This window comes from Acartia tonsa, chromosome 3 (assembly GCF_053477335.1).
Source record: "Acartia tonsa isolate MP-2025a chromosome 3, ASM5347733v1, whole genome shotgun sequence".
Classification (NCBI taxonomy): Eukaryota; Metazoa; Arthropoda; class Copepoda; order Calanoida; family Acartiidae; genus Acartia; species Acartia tonsa.
The window spans coordinates 21,119,728-21,130,858 of NC_137262.1; positions in this window are offsets into that span (position 1 = coordinate 21,119,728).

Below are 11,131 nucleotides of genomic sequence, written 5' to 3' on the forward strand. Positions count from 1 at the left end.
TCTCTTTTAACATACAGATTAAAATTTGATTTTATTTGTTTGATAACTGACTTTTTGAACTGTTTCCATCAGAATTGAAACACAGCGCAAAAATATTCGGCGTTATCCTCTTCGGTTAGGCAGGCTAGGACTGAGCGCTGCGGCTAGGCAGGCTGGGGGCCGAGCGCTACGGCTAGGCAGGCAAGGGTGCCAAGCGCCGCGGCCAGAGTTTTCAAATTGAATTTTCAAAATTGAAAAAAATATTTCTTATAATACCATGATGCCGAACACAGTAAAAGTGTCAGACTGATTATGACGTAAAAAAAATTAGCCAATGAGAAGCCATTATTGACCAATAGTAAAATTTATAGTGGCCTCTCATTGGCTAATTTTTTTTTACGTCATAATCAGTCCGACACTTTTACTTTGTTCCATGATGCCCTAATTCTTGGGTTACCATATACCCAACCTGAACTAAAATTAATACACACGGAAAAAGGTGGCAGGATTTCTGTGCTCGACTAGGCACTTTCAAGGAAACCGCCGATATTTATTTATATATTAATATTACCCCGTCCCGTTTTAGAAAAATTTTGTTAAAATTTTTGCCCCCAGCCAAAATATGGTTGATTTATGAGATAAAATCAACCTTATTCGACGTTCACTCAAAGCCCAAAAATAATGGACTTAAAAGTGTATTAAACTGTATATAAGACATTTGCGAATATATTGATACCATTAATTTGCCTCTTAGATAGAAAAAAGTATGTTTTTTTAATATTTTTCTCTTGCTACAAATCAAATTTCAAATTTAAGTCACCAAAAATGCTAAACTAATTTTTGCTCTAGAAGAATCAATTTTTGGAGTTAGAAAGTGCTTAATACCTCATTTTAATCGCCTGGCATTGCTTTATAATATACAGGTAATGACTTGGTTTTTTATGGAACAGCTGACTAATAAATCGAGGTTTTGTGATAAACCCACTTTTGTTGTTGCTCCATAAATGATATTTTTTCCCCAATTTTTTTGGCTGTAAAGAAGCTTTATATATTCATATAACATCAACCTAAATTTGACTTTTGATATTTTATTTATAACATCACCAGAGGGAATTGAATTTTGGAAAAAAATATCAATTTATATTTTACACTGCAATGCATTGTTCTTGTTCTTGTTTCTAAAAAAAATTTATATTATAAAAAAGAGAATTATTTAACGCTTCTATAGGTATGTTTATCATTTTTCTAGGCTAAATATAACTATAATTAGACCATTTTAAAGTTAGACATCTTAACATATTAACACAATTATTGAATCGGTCTGTATTATTAAGCTGGCAACCCTTAAAACAGCTGCATTTCATTATCCTATTATATAAAGTAGTATCTTTTTTGTCATCAGCTTAAGATTTTGACAATTACAGTACCTATTGAGTTCTGTGTTTTATGGATGCTTCTTATAGGACCCTGGATAGTTTTGGAATTTTGAAAAAAATATCAATTTATATTTTACACTGCTATGCATTGTTCTCGTTCTTGTTTCTAAAAATATTTTTATAATTAAAAAGAGAATTATTTAATGCTTTTATAGGTATGTTAATCATTTTTCTAGTCTAAATATAACTATAATTTCAGCATTTTTTAAACATCATTATATTCAAGTTATTGTAATTTTTAAATAAAATATCAATATCAAGAACTATTGGAACAATTTATACCATGCAAAACAAGGTGTTATAAAGTGTAGGATCCCTCACAATATCTATCTGTCTGTCTATAATGCATTACACATGTAATGCTAATAGAGAGGATGCTACAAGAGTGCTCTTATAATGTGAACTTCTCATAATTGAATGGGCTTCCTGAAACCAGAGACCATAAAGTTGGCCTAGTCACTACAAGGGGGAGTGCAGGAGTATCTAGGGGGAGGTGCTTGTAAAAGGGTAATTTTTTTAGAGATGGGGGTAATCACCCCCCTTAATATATTATGAGGGGTATAAACCCAGCCTTTTAAATTTTTTTTAATAGGAGTAAAGAAAATCCTTTAAACTTACAAATCTAGGAATCAAACTAGCACCCCAACCAATAATCGGTTCCATGCCAAATGTAGGAGTGGAAAAACATTGGAGGGACAAATGCATGAGTCCCAAACGTCAGAGTGGAACAAACGCAGGAGTGGGACAAAAGTTGGAGTGGACAAACGCAGGATTTTTGGGACAAACGTCGGAGTGGACAAACACAGGAGTCCCAAACGTTTTTTTCAATTTTGAATTTTTTTTATACAAACACAGCCCCCCCTACCTTCGTCCTGTTACTTTTCTTAGTTAAGTTAGGTTAGGATATAGGCTAGGGGGCTGAGTGCTGCAGCCATAGTCATTATTTTGTAGACAGAGGTATAAAAAATTTCAAAATTGTAATATTATTAAAATAGTAGACACTCCTAGGTTTTATTTAAGCAATGTCCACTCCAATGTTTTCCACTCTGATGTTTGTCCACCTTGATGTTTGTTGACGTTTGTCCCATTCTTACGTTTGTCCACTCTGATGTTTGGGACTCCTGCATTTGTCCACTCCGACATTTGGGACTCTTAAGTTTGAGGTAGAACCCCAATAAGTAAATCTCAATAAAACTTCATAAAATTATGCAAAATATCAAAGTATTCAATCCCTGAATTTCAACCATCTATCTTGAATAGGAGTAGAGAAAATCATGAAAACTTGAAATGTAGGAATCGATATAGCCCAACCCAGTTTCAGCCTTCTATCTTTTATAGAAGCCCAGAAAATCTTGTTTTCCCCTTTCTGTCTCAGACAGACAGACATACCAATGGACAGACATACAGATGAATGGACAGACAATGGACGGACAAATATTTTGAATTATAGAGCAGCTTCACTACTAAAAAACTAAATAGGATAATTGTTGTACACAAATTGATTTCAGTATGTTTTAAATGAGCTTACATAATCAAGGACGTCCAAGCTTTTTGATTTGGGGGGGAAGGGGGGGGGGTGAAATTGAAATATCTAAATTTGGGCATCCCCATGTTTATTTTGTGGGGTAATCTTTATATTATAGAGGCAAGGACGTCAAAGCTTTTTATATTTTTTTTTTGTTTGGGGGGGGGGGGGGAGAGAGGGGAAGATTAAAAATTAAAAATTTAAAAATTATGGGGTTGCCCCAAATTAATAATGATTATAAAGTTATAAAGTACCTTACTGCTACAAAAATCATCTTCCAACATTTAAGATTAATTCTAACACGCCTGAATTAACAATAAGAGCTAACCATGGCGTGGATATACACATCCTAATTGTAAAAATGTTTTGCTTTTTAAAATTGTAAATCAATTATTCAGGAATCGTTTTACTTTGTTTGTTTACTAGCAGCTGCGCTCCAAGCATCTAGGAGCTCTGTAATTAAAGGAGTAAGGAAATTAGTAAAATAGCCTTATACTTTACCGAAATCTTAAGCTACAGACAAAAAAGCTTTATATAATATGTATTTATTTGTAAAACTGCAAATGATAAAATATGACCTATTTTTTTCTCTTTAAAAATTCTCTTTAAACATCTCCCCCTTTTTATATAAAGATGCTAATTCCCCCCCAACCCCAAGAGGATATAAGCAGTAAAAAACCCCGCAGGGGGCACAATTTTCTAACACTTCTTTCTTATTTAGTCTTTTAAAATGATTCAAAATGCATTGACATATATATGTATATTTTTTTTTAACTCTTATTTTAAACATCTTAATTGGAACTGATGATCTATTTTTATAGAGAAACATATGTATTCCATAAATAAAAAGTTAAAAAATTAAGTGTGTTTATACATATAATAATTACTATATATAATAGGATAATGAAATGCAGCTGTTTTAAGGGTTGCCAGCTTAATAATACAGACCGATTCAATAATTGTGTTAATATGTTAAGATGTCTAACTTTAAAATGGTCTAATTATAGTTATATTTAGCCTAGAAAAATGATAAACATACCTATAGAAGCGTTAAATAATTCTCTTTTTTATAATATAAATTTTTTTTAGAAACAAGAACAAGAACAATGCATAGCAGTGTAAAATATAAATTGATATTTTTTTCCAAAATTCAATTCCCTCTGGTGATGTTATAAATAAAATATCAAAAGTCAAATTTAGGTGGATGTTATATGAATATATAAAGCTTCTTTACAGCCAAAAAAATTGGGGAAAAAAATATCATTTATGGAGCAACAACAAAAGTGGGTTTATCACAAAACCTCGATTTATTAGTCAGCTGTTCCATAAAAAAACAAGTCATTACCTGTATATTATAAAGCAATGCCAGGCGATTAAAATGAGGTATTAAGCACTTTCTAACTCCAAAAATTGATTCTTCTAGAGCAAAAATTAGTTTAGCATTTTTGGTGACTTAAATTTGAAATTTGATTTGTAGCAAGAGAAAAATATTAAAAAAACATACTTTTTTCTATCTAAGAGGCAAATTAATGGTATCAATATATTCGCAAATGTCTTATATACAGTTTAATACACTTTTAAGTCCATTAATTTTGGGCTTTGAGTGAACGTCGAATAAGGTTGATTTTATCTCTTATGTAAAAAAATGACCCATGCAAAATATATTTTCTGTAATGCAAAAATTGCGATGGTACAAGCACTGCAAAGTTTTTTAAAATCTGCAAAAAGACCTGTTTTTAAAGCTCTTGTACCATCTCAATTTTAAAGATTTTTACAAAATTTCAATTCTAGTGTGTTGATATGAACCTGAAATTTACCCCAAAAAAATGGGGGCCGTCGAAATTATAACATATTAAGGACTAGAGGGTAGCAAGTAATCTTCCAAAGCCAAAATTGCCGAATTGCATACTTTAATAATAGGGTTGGGCCGGATACGGATACCTTTTAAAATCTGCCAAAAGACCGTTTTTAAAGCTTTTGTTCCTTCTCAATTTTAAAGATTTTTACAAAATTTCTATTCTAGTGTGTCAATATAAACCTGAATACTTGATATCTGGCATTATAAATCAGCCAGATATCTATATCTGTCTAATCCAATTTTTTTGGTAAATTTCAGGTTTATATCAACACACTAGAATTGAAATTTTGTAAAAATCTTTAAAATTGAGATGGTACAAGAGCTTTAAAAACAGGTCTTTTTGCAGATTTTAAAAACTTTGCAGTGCTTGTACCATCGCAATTTTTGTATAACAGAAAAAATATTTTGCATGGGTCATTTTTTGGCATAAATCAACCATATTTTGGCTGAGGGCAAAAATTTTAACAAAATTTTTCTAAAACTGGACGGGGTAATAAATATCTAATCAAATGTATAATTTTCAAAATATTTTTGTTATGATTCTTCCAAATGATTGATTAAAATCTTTATTTTTTAACAATGGGCCAATGAGGTAGTAATAATAAGTTATAATAGGGAACCATCTGTCTACCAAAATGCTCTGGGCACATCTTTTGAGCCAACAACGCTAGTTTATTTTAGTAGCTCAGCTGCTCTAGTTAGTGTATGTTATTTTGTGAATGGCCTTATATAACGACTATATACAAATAGAAGATTGTTAATAAAATTCCTTCCCTGCTTTTTGTTTGCAAAATATCTTTACTTTCTAATTTTAGCAATCATTAATATACTATTATTGTATGATTTTAAATTTTTTAATTTAAAAATGTTGTTAACTCATAATTGCTGCATAACTAATGGACATTCTTGTCCTTATTTATGTTTGTATTGGGCGTATATGCTGAGTGTAGTCTCGTGTGTTCATTAAATGACCAGATCGTAATTAACTGACTCTGACATATTTTGTTAAATTGCATCTTCCTTCTTCCTCATACAATTTATAACCGGCTCTTCAAGTTTTACATTGATTTATAGCCCTACTATATATTATCTTAGTTTGTCAAATAATTCTTATTTTATCTTGATACAGTTAGACCATATTTTTTAAGCACAGTGTCCTTTGTCTAAAAGGGTTTTGTTCATTTCATGATAATGCTGAATTTCCAAAGTGCATAGAGTTTCCAGTCTACATTAATTTAATTTTTGTTGTATTCTTAAATATTTATACTCTAATATGATTGGAATGTTGACAAGAATAATTCTAGCTGAGAATATTGGTGTTTTATAATCAAACTAGCGGCTTCGCCCCTAGCCTCTGGGAAGATCTCTTCCTATAATAAAATTGTTCGTTCGTAATTTGACTTTTTCAAGGGGGCTTCGCCCCAGGGTGCAGTTGGTTCCCCCCACCCCGCTAATTTGTTTAGTTTACAAAAAGAAAAACTCTACTCTTGAATATGGGTCGAGGATATTCCTTTTTACCTTAAGAACGTTTCAGGGAGACATTTGGAATTTTAAATATGTAGTAGCTCTGCTACTTATAATGTTGTCCTTGCTTTTATATTATTAGATGTGCAAATTACATAAAAGTTAGAATCAGGGCTCAAATTTAAACCCCGTTTGAATGCTTTAAAAAGAGGGATTGCCATGTTTGGGTCAGTTTAAAACTTCCAGTTGATTTTGAAATTAAAAAAAGTTTATTTGCCTGAGGCTTTTTCGCTGCTTAAGCGCAGCTGCCGAGCCCTGGTTAGAATACTCGCCTTTAGAGAAAACTAATGTCGAAAAATAGGTAAAACATCATATCTATAATACAAAGTAGAATGATGTCTGTCCGTCTGTCTGTCCAAACGAACTTGGGGGTGCCCAAAATATTTTTCATTTCACCCCTCCCATTTAAAATTTATCCCTACCTTTGGGGGAAATACCACCCCCCCGAAAAAATAAAAAATCCCTAACAAAAAAATTTGGCGCGCTTGGCGCACATTTTTATTACTAAATATCAATACATTATCAAATTACCCCCCCAAGCAAATTTTATCTCCGGGATAAAAATTTTTGGGGGGCCATCGCGCGCCATTTTACCCCCCCCCCCCCAAATAAAAAAGCTTGGACGACCCTGGGTGGGACAACCCCCCAAAAAACAAAAAAACAACAATTTTTTTTTAATTATTTAAAATAGTGGTGGAGTGTGGGCTTTCCAGTTAATAAAAGATGTTTTGATTATAAAGGTCTTATAATCACGTTTCATAAAAAGGTACGATTAAATTTTTATTTTTGTTGCTAGAGACGTTGTTGTGTCGGTTAGAAACATCCCTAAGCTAAACAAAACACAGATAAAGTTGTACTTACAAAAGAAGCAGTTTATGCTTATAGAATAACTTGCTCTGTTTTTTTATCCAAAATACTAATTACAATGTTTCAGCATACCTCATGGCAAAGCAGGATGTTGTTTTTTGAATTTATTTCTTAACATGATTTTGAAGTGTAGAGAAAATATTTGTGGATTAAAATTGTTTAGGTTAACGAGGGGTTTTCCTAAATTCATAAACTCTTTTTTGGTGACTACTGGAAAGTGGGATGCAATAGATTTCAAAACATTTAATTTATTAACTAGAGTAGTACATGCTCGTTTGAGAGATGGTCTATTTTTCCCTGACACTGAGTCTTTTGAATTGAGTTTCAATAAATTATTCTCTCTTCCTCTACCCCTATATTTTAAAAGTTTCTTTTTTGAACAAATATGCCGCACTCTTGTATCAAAACGAAAACTAGGTCTTTTTGGTCATAGTGACTCTACCAAATGTAATCTATGTAATGTAGAAAGTAGTATAGAACATTCATTATTTTTTTGCCTATACCCAAAATTCTTTATAAATGCACTTGCTTTATATTCAGACTATTATTTTAATAATGACACCCCTGAATTCATTTATCTCAAAGAAAATTTTTATCTTTTTAATGTTTGGTACCCTATATTTGCTAAAAATGAAATATTTTTTCAACTATCATTGCTAATTCTAATTGCCAAAGATCGCTCATTAAAAATTAGTAAAGATGAATGTTTATCAAGATGGACCATTCTAAACTGTTTCTCTCAATCATTGTTTGTTGTAAAATCTGCTTTATCAATTTTAAATAATATGGGTCTAAATTCTGATTTTCTTAATGATTTTCTTGAGTTTCTATTAAAACAAAAAAATAATATCTCATACTTCAAATGTACATGATTTATATTCCGTAATTCGTAATTTATCTATTATAAACATTTAAAAATACATAAATTCATAGTTTGTTTCATGTTTAACTCGAAATAAATTATATAAAAACAACCTCATGGCAAAGCTTCTGATGCTCATGCTTTCAAGCAATATTTTCTAAATTGTTTTAATTTTATATCATTTTCTTTCTGTCTCCACCCTTTATCTACGGGTGGGGCAAATAAGACCGGACAAACTTTAAACGGCCATAGCGCCAAAACTACTTGACAAATCAGGACGTTTGACCCCACTATAAAAAGCTTAGGTAATTACCTTTTAGCAAATAAAAATTTTTGGACGAAGATGGACTCGTACTCCGAGCTGGCCGCGCTTATGTTCAACAAGGCAGATTCGAAATGCGGCGGTGGAATAATCTGGATCCTCGACCAGGGCCCACTAAATCGGATCTTAGCCCATCTGTAGATGAGGTAAAGTTATGCAACTTGCTGGGGATACTGTTAGATACATAAATAAGACACTAGAAAAGACTAGAGCTCTCTATCTAAAGTGGCTTGGCTGTAGTACTCCGGCAAAGTGAAACGTGGCAGATTTTAAGATGTCAAAAATTGTGTGAAATCGTAAAAATTTCTCGGTTCTCGACGTTAGAGACCCATATGGAACTTAAAAACTCATTTTAGACTATGAATTACGCTGACAACCCTAGCTGAATCTTCATGCCATTTCCAAAAAGGTATAGAACGTCGTTCCAGCTCAACTGTGGTTCAAATAAGAGCCTCCGTGTCAAAGGGTAGCGTTAAAGTTAGGTGAATTTGGATCCTGCGGTTACTCACGTTCCTAAGGAAATGGGGCCTCACAGCAGCCCGATCTTAATTCAATGGACTTTTGGGCCTGGGGCTACTTTGAAGCATGCACCAATAGACGTGCCTATACAACAAAGACCTCCATTATTGCCACCATCAAGGAGAAATTCGCCAGCTTGGACAGATTCATGGTGACCAGGGCCTGCGGGCGGTTCAGGGGGCGGATGAAGGCGGTGATTGAGGCTGGCGGCGATTTTATTGGATCATCTAATAGTTATATACCTATTTTGCTTGCCAGTTTTTAAAATTCACTAAAATCTTTAAAATTGACGATTTTATATGTTCATTTGTTTAGAATTTGTCTGGTCTTATTTGCCCCGCCCTGTGTGTGTCATATAAATTAAGAAAGTAGCGAAGCACGGATAAATGAACAAAGTGATTTAAATAACAGATATACACTGGTCTTAATTCAAGAATATATATTTCAATATATTTCAAGATCAATTAAATTATATACTGTATGCACATTTGTAATAGAAATCTCCACAAAAAAAAACAGTCGTCTATATTAAACAGCAGTGAAAAAATCTAATGTCCCCCATAGCGGTACGGACTGGCTGATGGACGAACGAACAAAGTAAACTAAAGAATATCATAGCTTTTAAAATATTTTAGATCTTTGCTGCTGTTACACTTTTTGTCCGTGTTATATATAAAAAACTTACCTTACATAATATAATATGTGTAGTTGTTTGTTGGAAATTTGAACATTCTTGCCAGGTTTTTGTCTCTCCAAGATTTATCTTTTGATCCTGGTTGATGTTTGAGACTACAAAGTGAGGTTGTAGGCATCACTCAGAATAATTCAACATTCAGAGACTATTATCTCTAACATTCCCTGATAAAAACATAAAAACTGTAAATCTAAAACCTTTCATTATATTAAAACAAAATCTTTTTTTAAAAATATATAAATTATTGTTTATTTATCCTAAACAGCCATAGTACTACAATTAGTAGTATAAATAATCTACAATTATAGTCAGTCTGTCTGCATATTTAATGTATTTCCATAACTTCCATAGATGCAGACCGTGCGCCTGGAGTTTTGCCATGTTGCTTTGTCATTTTCTGAATAAGCCATTAGATCTTACTATTAGGTATATTTTACCTGGTTTTACTATTGACTGTATTCAAACAGTATTTCTCGTATATAGTATTTTGACAGGGAACACCACCAAAGGAATAGTTAGTGTAAGTTGAGAAGGTTATATAAATCTTGAAGGTCTTTAACATTAACCCTTTACAGTCGGGCCCCTTGCCGCACCTTAATCGGTCGGGGGGGGGGGCGTTCAACGCCCCCCCTTTTTATCTCAGCTCCTATTAGAGCTAGAGGGCTAATTTTTTTTGTGCAAGTCCCCTGTTTGATAATGAATTTCCGACCTTTTATAAGTCTAAGTCAATTTTCGCTTCCTTCACCCTTTTATTTAACAACCTTGGTTTTTAGGTCTTTTTTTACTTAAAAATTTCAAACGGCTGTAATTTTCTTTTTTTTGAAGCTAGAAGAAATTTTTTTTCCAGAAAATGTTTATCTTTATCTAAATTTTACATTAGAAATATCAAAATGTAAATTTCAGCGGCCGCAGCTGTACTTGGCAGCTGCCAGCCGCCGCAGTCGGAGGTCGGCGGGAAAACGGCGGCGGATCTTCATAAAATTTAAATACGTTATGTAGACATGTAAGAAAAGCTTAAGTTTTAAATTTGAAGTCTCTAAGTCAAAAATTGCGGCCACAGGAGCCTTCTAAAGATTTCTGGAGACCTGGAGGATCAGGACCTGCAGGATCATACCTGGAACCTGAAAGTGACTTGAACACCTGTATTCTATATAAGGATGTACTACTAGAGGATTTTTTAGTATTTTGGTATGATAAAATGCTTTGTTTTAGTCAAAAAAAATATTTTTGCTCTTTACCTGGATGACCATGCCAGGTTTGCTGGCATCCTGTGCCCGCCAGGATGGAGATATTCAAAAAATTCCAATTCTCAGTTATGTGTCATACCCATACTTAAAAAGTCAAGCAGTTTGGGCTCTTTATCTCTCACACACAGAAAATGAGATAGAAAAAACCGGATGGGGGGGCGTTCAACGCCCCCCCCCCCCCCCGACCGTTAAGGGTTAAGATTTTGAATTGTGTTTTAAAATTGTAATTATCTAAATCAAAGGAACACAGCTTAAAGTAAGAAAAAGAACCTTACATCAACCTGCTTCTTTTTTTAAC